The 9791-nt window shown below is 37.5% G+C and overlaps 1 non-coding gene across 1 annotated transcript; it reads left to right on the top strand.

The window, feature by feature from the left end:
• The first annotated feature begins 405 nt into the window (after positions 1-405).
• TRNAE-CUC lies at positions 406-477 on the top strand. Its single transcript has one exon. It is a non-coding gene; the product is annotated as a tRNA-Glu (tRNA).
• The last annotated feature ends 9314 nt before the right edge of the window (positions 478-9791 follow it).

The following is a 9791-nucleotide window of genomic DNA, read 5'->3' as shown; positions in this document are numbered from 1 at the left end:
TATTTACTTAGTATACATTTGGTTAAATATTTATTAATATCTGAATTCTCATACTGTACCAATCTTTCCTTTAATGCAAGTCCTAAATAACGTTACACTTTTATATATCTACAGAGCTGGGGAAGAGTGTTATATGGAATTCTTCCATACACTTTTTGTCTATGCTCTACTTTAAATGATATAGTTTGCAGTAACAGTCCATAAACTGCATTCAGACAGATGCTAAACACACAGAGAAAAATGCAGCAATTCAAGGAAAGTTCTGTATTTTTCAATCCTAACAATTTAAAAAATATATATTTCTTTCAAATGTTTTCATGTGTGCTGTGATAGTTTTCTGCCTAATAACTGTAAGCATATGAGTAGATGGTTTAAAACTGTACACAAAAGTAATACAAAGGGGAGTCCCTGGTGGTCTAGTGGTTAGGATTCGGCACTCTCACTGCTGCAGCCCGGGTTCGATTCCCGGTCAGGGAAGCTTCAATGCATTTTGGGTTGGGAGGGTGGCCTAATGGTTAAGCTGTTTGCCTTACAAACAGAAGGTGCAGGGGTTGAGTCTCACAAGGGATAATTGGCTAAGCTTAATATGTCTCGCAAGGGCAGTTAATCTAGTACTAATCTATGAACAATAGTATCTATGAACAATTGGTTATCTCTCTCTGTGTGCTGGTAATTCACTTGATACTGCAACCTCCACCCACTCCCCACCCTCTACTCTCCAGAGTGTGGTGCCTGACTGAGAGATCAACCATCTTGTATATGCAGTTAATATTGTGGAAGACATGCCTGTCCTATATAATTATTACACTAATACATATTTTCTGGCCTACACAAACAAAATCCTTTCTTTACAAAAATGGTCTTGATGTACCTTAACTACTAACCTAGTTAATGTAATACCATAAAAGAAATTATATAACAATGCAATTTTTTGTTTGCATATAAGTACATTTATTGAAAATATAGCTGTAAACTTTGAACCTATGCAGATGTATAAGTGCAATTCACATATATGCAGAATTACATATATTTATTTACTCATACATATATTACATTTCTATTTAAACAATTATGTTATCACAGTCAATACATATATTTCTATAAAGATGCAGTTCTATGTACAGATACATTTATGCTTTCTTTTGCATTATTATGACAGCATTATAGATATATATTTGTAGATACATGTTTCTTCTAGCAAATACCATCAGTTATGCAACATTCTTATAGTTTATTTCTTATCTTTAATATGACCAAAAATATATACTAACTATGTAACTCTGGTCTTCTCACCACTACCCAAACAATCCACTCAGCCAGCTGGTCAGGCCAACACTTCTGTAGGTCATTGAACCTGTGATAGCACTGTTAGCTAGACCTATAGATGGGAAACAGAAAAGTTGCCCCAGGACTGCCTCCTTTACTACTAACAGACAGAGGCAGCTCCTAAATGCTTTATCCCATGCATAAGTCCCCTCAAATTATCTATGGTATGATCCCAGTTATTCTTATTAGAGGTAGTATATAATCATTGACCACGGGATGGGAAAGGCCAATCTATAACCAAATGGAATAGGTTATTTCAACATAAAAAGAGACATTGGCTAGTCTTAAAATGGCCTACAAGGGCAGTCTAGTACTTACCCGTGAACCTATACCCCACAACATGTTAATAATGCTGCAGGAAGTGACACTGCATCACAAAATCAGGCACATGCTGACATTGTGCTCACATTTGTACAATGAGAAAACCCATTTACTTCTACACCAGTATCATCAGATCCAGACAAAGACTTTCAGGATTATGGCAGACATTCAGAGGTAACAGTGTGTACAGTGACACCTTTACAAAGGGGAGCCAGGTGCAGGAATTTGTCACAGCTAACCCAGGAAACACATAAAGCTTTGGTTGTCCTGCAGCAAATGTGCTGTGACATTGTTAGGGTTCAGGCCGCTATCACAGAGTGTCAGAGGTAAATTGTCAGAATACTCCAGGTCATACATGACGATTTCCAGCACTACATGGAAATCACAGAGAGTACGGACAACGCCATGGTCACAATGATGCATGGTATGGTGGCACACTGAGCATCTTTGGCCACCTCCATTTGTACACTCATTAGGACTTACCAGACTCATGTAGTAGTCACTCTTGAAATGAGAACAGCACAGGGTACTGTCTGGACATGTGGAAGGAGATCACATGAGACTGCAAGTGTTTCTCAAGAAATTATTGTAATTAGACAGGGGGAACAAGCAGAACTGTTTTCATGCAGGCTATGTTAGCATTTATACACACCTAGCAGAACCTCCCTTTCGAAGTCCCATTCCTGCAGCACTGTCACATCAGTGTCTGTAGGATCACCTGCATCAAGTAGGTCATGACATCGGACCAACTCACCATCCAGCTCTCATGGCAGCCCCTCTTCAAAACCACTTGTATCATCAACTAGCCAATCTCTAGGAGTGTGACATTTCTGTTGCTTAGAATTTGACCTTCACAAACACAGGTCAATATTTAACTCAAAGAGGAATAAGTTATTAAAAAAGTGTGGGGGGGGGACTTCAGACACGTTGCAACTATATGCATTTTATTCCTGTAATGGTACTGTTAAAACTTCATAAAACTTTGGAAAGAAAGCTGCACATCATAACATATGATTGCAGTGATTAACACCATAAATGTATGCATTACCATTGTTATAGTTGGCAGTTTTCTACAACTTAAAAGTAGTAATACACAAGTATTCAGTGAAACACTAATAAGAAAATTAAGGATTGAAATGAGTATCCTGCCATGTAAACAAATGCTGCTGCCACTTCACTCTCCTCACTGCACAAATGATGTTTTTTGTCTCCAATGATATAAATTATTGTATATGACAAAATAAATAATCTGATGAGCAATGTCTGAGTAGACAACATAGGTCAAACTGAGAAAACAGAGTATTATATGCAAATAAAATTGATTCATTTTCATTCAATTGCAAAGTATAAAGTCATGTTAAATACTGAATTAACTCTTTTTACTAATTTTACCACGTTGGGATATTTGGTATGTGTATTATTAGTTACACCACCTGACTGGGATTCATTGTGCAAAACAGTTAAAAATGTCATTATTGGGAGTCAATGAACCCTGAGGTATGACTTTTGCAGAAATAATATGAGTACCTGTTTTGAAAAAAAAACGAATTATTTGAGTATGAGAAAGAATGTCAGATGAACAGTAACACTAAGCCATGAACAGCACAGCATAATACCACTGTATATATCAGTTATACTCTATGTATTTTTCCAAGAAAGGAAACACTAATCTGAATGGCATGGTTCATAGCTCTGGAATGGACACTGCCTCTTTAACTGCAAAGCCATATGCTGTGCATGAGCCAGACACACGGCGTCCCTTACTACTGCTACAAGCTGATCATCGTTAGTCATAGTAGGACTGGAACTGGGAGTTGTAGTGATAGCATAGCTGACTTTAGGCACCAGAGAACCTAGCTGTCACTGGGGGCCCCCTGTTCCCAGGGGACCTTAATCACAGCAAGTTATCTTATCTTGATATTTTGTAATATATATCTGTCAAACCAACAAAAGCTACTACAGCAATCTTGTATAATTAATAAACCAGGCGGGCAATAATTCTTATTTATATCTCCGTTAAAATTCTAAAACATCTCTGGTTATAGTAATAGTGTTTTATCAAGCAGCAGTCTTCAGAATTTCATTAAATATTTTACCACTGACATAGTGCCCCTGGTTTAGTGAAACCCTGCTGGTGGACATTCTCTCCACTAAAAATAACAAAATAGCCAGCTTTAGGTACCTGCAATACCAGTGGCTGCAAGGGTGGCTCTTAATCATCCTTGACTGTGCAGGGGCCCCCACAAGAGCTGCTGATGGTTTGGTAAAACTGGGGAGAAAAACTGTATTAATGTCCTGATTATACTCTTTAACCTGAACAGTGCTGTGATCTAACCCTATTAGGATAAGGCTGATAATGTACATAAACAAGGTAAGCACTAGAGAGATCAGCAGCCCAGAGTGACTGATCTCAGTGCTTACCTTGGATTATAAGAAGAGCTTATGCTTCTGATCTTCGGAGATGGTTTTCTCTTTCAGGAAGTTTAATAAATACTGGCAGAACACCAGATGCTATAACTTTCAACTTCTTTGCTGATAAATTCATTGCAATACCAATAATAGCAGAATAAAGGCTCACAAATCAGGAACATGTTTTAAATATTACTATAATTCAATTAAAATTTTAATAGATTAGCACCTTTTGCATCAACATGATTTTTTTGGACAGTACCCAGTACAAAACTCTGATGTCTGGATTTATTGACTGTCTGAAATCCTGAATGATTTACAAGGAAATCAAACATTTTACAAAGGACAGAGCAAAATTATGGGAAAAATTAGGGAAGGTCTGTGAAATGAGGGACAGTGACATATATGCATTATCCTCAGTAAGGTGTTTGACAGCTGCTAAACAGAAGTCACTGATTTGGTTTGCCAGTACCAGTGCTAAAACTAGTATTGCTATGGCGCGCGCGTGTGTGTGTGTGTGTGTGTGTGTGTGTGTGTGTGTGTGTGTGTGTGTGTAAAGAATATCAGTGATTTTTATCTGTGCACACACCCAATAATGCCAGGACATTATTCATTTGGCTGTCAGTAAAAAATGTAGCAAACAAGTAATTATATTTCAAACTAATCATAAAATATATCATAGAACATTCAGTCACATAGATCTAACAGTCTGGGGGCCTCCACTCCCCAGATTGTATAAATGGATATGGTGGCACCCTTAATCATCCTTGACTGTGTGGGTCCTCATAAAATCTATTACTGCTTGGGGGAAAATGAGGAGAAAAGAATGTTTTAATTTTCTGATTATGCTCTTTAAACTGAATAGGGATGTAATATGATCCTGTTAAGATAAAGCTAATAATGGCCTCTGCTCTCAGCTTCACCCATTCTAAAACCAGTAATGCTCAGATGTATGCATACAGAAAGCTGTTGTAGGTTATGGGGGGCTGGGGAGTGTGTGGTCATTACTTCTTTAATTTTCATCACAGTCAAGCCTTAGAGGTGTATACATGAGATAATTACAGCTTGTGTTTGGGCTGAGGACAGTGTAGTCATTGTTTCTTTTACTTTTCTCACAGACCTCAGAGGTGTACAAAGAAGGTTATTATAGCTTGTAGTGGGGAAGTGTACTGACTAGGAGCAACAAAGTACAATACATTACTGCAAACATTATTTTTTTCACTTTACTCACAACCACACATCAGGCATGTATACAGGTAGCTCTCTCTGAGGGTTAGGGGTGTGGAGTGAGGAGACATGATATGTATATGTATGATAGCAGTCGCTTGAAATACATGACTGTGGCAATTTAAAACTCTGCTTTTAACACCAGAGGGATGCATAGGCAGTCTTTTTGAAGGGGTTAGGGAGACAGGTAATTGCCAGAAAGGAGCTGTGCATCCAGACAACAAACTTGAATTTATGTGAGCTAATATTTTATCACCTTTAAACATTAAGCCTTGTCTACACATTATGTCTACCTTGAAAGAAAAAAAATAAGCCTGAAATTCTCATTCATATCTTTTGTTTAGGTCATCATTGGATTAAAAGGTTATGAAATGCTCTAAAATGCACCCAAGACCATATATGACCCTATGGCTTCTTAGGCCCTGGTTTATTTGAGTTATTTCCTAAATGTTTATTACTGTGCTGTCTTGGTCAGAAAAGGTGTGTTGAAAGGGTGCAAGGAAAACTAAAGCTCAACAGCAACACAATTTATTTCCGTAATAGTAATTTCTGTTTAAGTCATCATTGGATGAAAAGGCTGTGTGAAAAGAAAAATAAAATAAAATGCACTTCAGAGCATAAAGTTATGGCTCTTGAAAAAGCCGAAGAGTAAGGCAAAATGTGAGAAAAGGAAGAAAAAAAGTAATGTGCATGGTATTGAGAGCCCAAGATAGGGGAAACAGGGGAAGACCAGAGGGTATGTGTGTGTGTGTGTGGGGGGGGGGGGGGGTGACTGAAACAGTAGGCCTAGGGCACCATTTCACCTAAGTCCAGACCTGTACATAGAGTTGCTGCAATGCATCATTGCTGCTACTAAATGCCAGTAAATGTAAATGTTATTTCGTGAGATAGGCCAATATTGATAGTTATTTGCTAAACAAAACATTACAATAGCACAATGAAAACAGACTTAGCACATACAGTAAGCTTCTCTGCCCTTGAAACTCGCATTCATTGAAACAGCACTGAAACCCACATTCAAAGAAAATGCATCTGGTCAGTGGCAGATTAAGTTCACCTTTGGGCTGTTTTCAAACCATAGCCCTCTTGCACAAATTTTTAGGGCCATGCATACGTGCATGTATTCTCTGATGCACCACTTTGATTGTACCAAATTATATTCCTTGTACAATACAGCACCATTTGTTAGAGTGTGTTTTAAATTTGCAGGTTTGAACATTTTTCCAGTAGACAATGAAACAAAATATATCAGCAAATAATGACAAAACTACCCATTACAGAACATTTCAAACACAAATGGCAACTCATACTTCTATCATTACAACCCACCAATACAAGTCAATAAACACAGTTTCTGCAGAAGTAAACGTCATCTGAATAATTCCACATTAAAGAGATCTATAATTAATTAAGAGGTTGCTGCTAGCAAAGAACTTTACATTTCAGTGATTTGTGTACAAATTCAGTGCCTCTACCCTTGAAGAATAAATTGCCCATGTTACATTTAAAAAAATTGTTAAGATTTTAATATTGCAATAGGGAATGTCTGTCAAACTGGAAAGAGGTTTACAGTTATTAGGCATAACATCTAAAGGAGAAAACGCTCAGAAGTGCAGCCTTAAAGAATAATACAATATCAGCACTCCATCTACATGGTGTGAGAGTAGAGCCCACAACCTTCTGCATCAAAAGTCAAAACTTTTTCAGATGGTATAAAATGTCATTTGGTCTTGATAAATGCGCAAAAGAAACCTTTAAAGCAGGAATGTTGCAGCACCAAGAAAACATCAGTCTGGGAAAGGAATGTGATATAAAAGAACATGAACAAAAGGGAGTGTATAAATATTTGGGAATTGATGGAGGATCAGCAATAAAACATGGACAAATGTGAATAAAACTTAGTAAGGAATATTTTAGAAGACTAAAATTAATACTGAAAACAGCGCTGACATCTAGGAACAAAGGCCAAGCTATAAGCCAATTTGCTCTTCCTGTCCTATCTTACAGTTTTGGAGTAACTGACTGCCCCAAAAGGTGTTGGGTCAGTTGAACAGGAAAACAAGGATGCTTCATACTTATCAAAGGATTTATAAAAATCACTGTATACCAATACTATGTATTCTGTATTTTGAAAAAGGTATAGGCCTTCTCGAAATTGATGGCATGTATAGATCTGCAATTGTAGAACTGCATACATATCTGTTGACCTCACAAGATAAAAACGTAGTGAACGTTTTAAAACATGAAGAGAATAAGTCTAAGATGACTCTCCTATTGTTTAGCCGAAGCATATCAATGTCAAGTGAGAATGGAACTCAAACTAGAACTAGATAAAAACAATGCACCAACTAAATGTGACAAAAAAAAAAAAAAGAAATAATATAAGGTGAAGGATCAGATGAGAAGGCAAGAAATGTGGAAAATGCATAAATATAATTGCAAGTATAGAAAGCTCTTGGAACAGTGGCAGGTATATCACGATCAAATGCAGGAATGGTTAAGGAGAAGTAAATTTATACCAAAAGATGAAAGGTTAATATTGGCGGCCCAAGAAAGTGGATTACATACATACTGGTTTACAAAGTCCACTGAACATGTGGGAGAAACAGACAAATGTGGGTTTTGTAAAACAGGAATGAAAACAGTCACATATAATGTTGCTGGTTGCGATATACTAATGGCAGAAGGACTGTATACTGAAAGGCATAATAATGTGGCAAGACTGTTGCATTGGGGATTGTGCAAACATTATAATATTGAAGTAGCTGAGAAACATTGGAAACATGAGCCACAAAGCATTATAGAAAATAATGAAGTTTCTATCACATGGGATCACCCATTACCAGCAGTTCAAAAAATAGATGCAAAAAAAAAAACAGATATCGTAGTCCGTGAAAAGAAGAGAAAAGTAATATTGATCACTGAAATCGCTACACCCAGTAATTACAGTGTCTTAACATACAGAGAGACACAAAGTCATAAAATTCCAGGATTTGCAGGCAGAAATGTGGAAAAAGAATAACCAGATGATTCCAATAGTAGTAGGAGTAACAAGTCTTATAAAAAAGAATTTACAATCGTACTTAGCTATGTTATCGATACATGTAAATCCATATGAATTGCAGGAGTCAATACTGGCACTCTGCCTGTACTGTGAAGAGCACTTCTAGCTAACATCAAAGACTGAAACAATACTAATTTCATAAACTTTAATCACACTTTAACTTAGGAAAGGGGTCCATTCCCATCATGGTATTAGAAACCCAAAAGACTTGGAAATTAAAAAAATGTTGGAGTAGAGCCACCTTCTGCACCAAAGGAAAGTAAGCTACCTGTTCTGCTACTAGCACTGCTTTCATCATTTACAGCACAAACACTGATGATGGCCATTTGCTATACAGAAGAGTTACACATTGAAAACAAACTTAGAATGAGCAACAGTAAACTTTTCTTCCCATGAAACTCAGCATTTCTTGAAAATGCAATGGAACTCAACACTCTCTGAAAATGCACTGAAACTCAACAGTCCTTGAAATCAGTCTATTTCAAAATATCAAACAGCCAAGTTGAACCTATATGGTTGAAAGTTCAGTCTGTTGAACTGTTTTGACTTAGATCTTGGTACAGTGAGAATCTGGGAATTTTCCCTTTTCCCCACTGTAGTGCAATCTCATAGTTGGTATATATAATTAATGGTGGGGGGCACAGGGGGGCTTGCCCCCCCAAAAAAAGCATTATTTGTGCTGTTCACAGGTGTTGTTTGGATTCATGTGTTTTGTCAATGGACTGATTTATCAATCATATGGGCTTTAACAATTCAGCTGTTCAGTACTTTGAACTAGATCTCTTGAAAATGCATTGAAACTCAATAGTCTTTAAAAATCCACTGAAAGTCAACAGTTCTTAAAAATGCATCTGCTGTCAGTTTGGTAGTTGGTGTAGAGGAGTCAGGCTCTAGGGTCCTGTATTCAAGGGAGAGTTTGAGTCTGAATATGTTAACCAACCTGCCATCCCTAACTGAGAACTGTTCTCAGTGCTGTTCATCTCCACAGTAAATCCAAATAGGAATAGCAAATTTCTTGGATCTCATCTCTTAAAACTTCTGTGCTCTGTTCTAGAAAATGTTGATGCATCTTTAGTACGACATATGCATAGGTGCTACTAAGGATGCACTTTGCTTGCATCCTCAAAGAAGAAATGTAATGCACATGGAGTACATTCTTAAAGAAGAAATGTAAGTTTTGTGGCAGCCCTTTGACCAGTGGTTCCCCCCTCCAAGTCAACTGTCCCTAGATGGCTGCTTAGGTCACCTAGTGCTGTATTTAGCTCTGTACTGGGCATCCTACTTTGTAGAAAGAGACAGCAGAGTGAGCCAGTGTGCTAGATATGGGAATCATGTGCACTGCCAGGATGCTGGGCAGAAACATTGGTGATGCACCCTCATGCATCACACACTACTTGGCAATTGTGGTAGCCCTTCCTACTGCAGTACTGCTCACCCTCTAGAC

Source organism: Protopterus annectens, chromosome 2.part2 (assembly GCF_019279795.1).
Source record: "Protopterus annectens isolate FY-2018-M chromosome 2.part2, PAN1.0, whole genome shotgun sequence".
NCBI lineage: Eukaryota > Metazoa > Chordata > Ceratodontiformes > Protopteridae > Protopterus > Protopterus annectens.
Note: the sequence above shows the minus strand (reverse complement) of the source record. Positions and strands in the feature narration are given on the sequence as shown.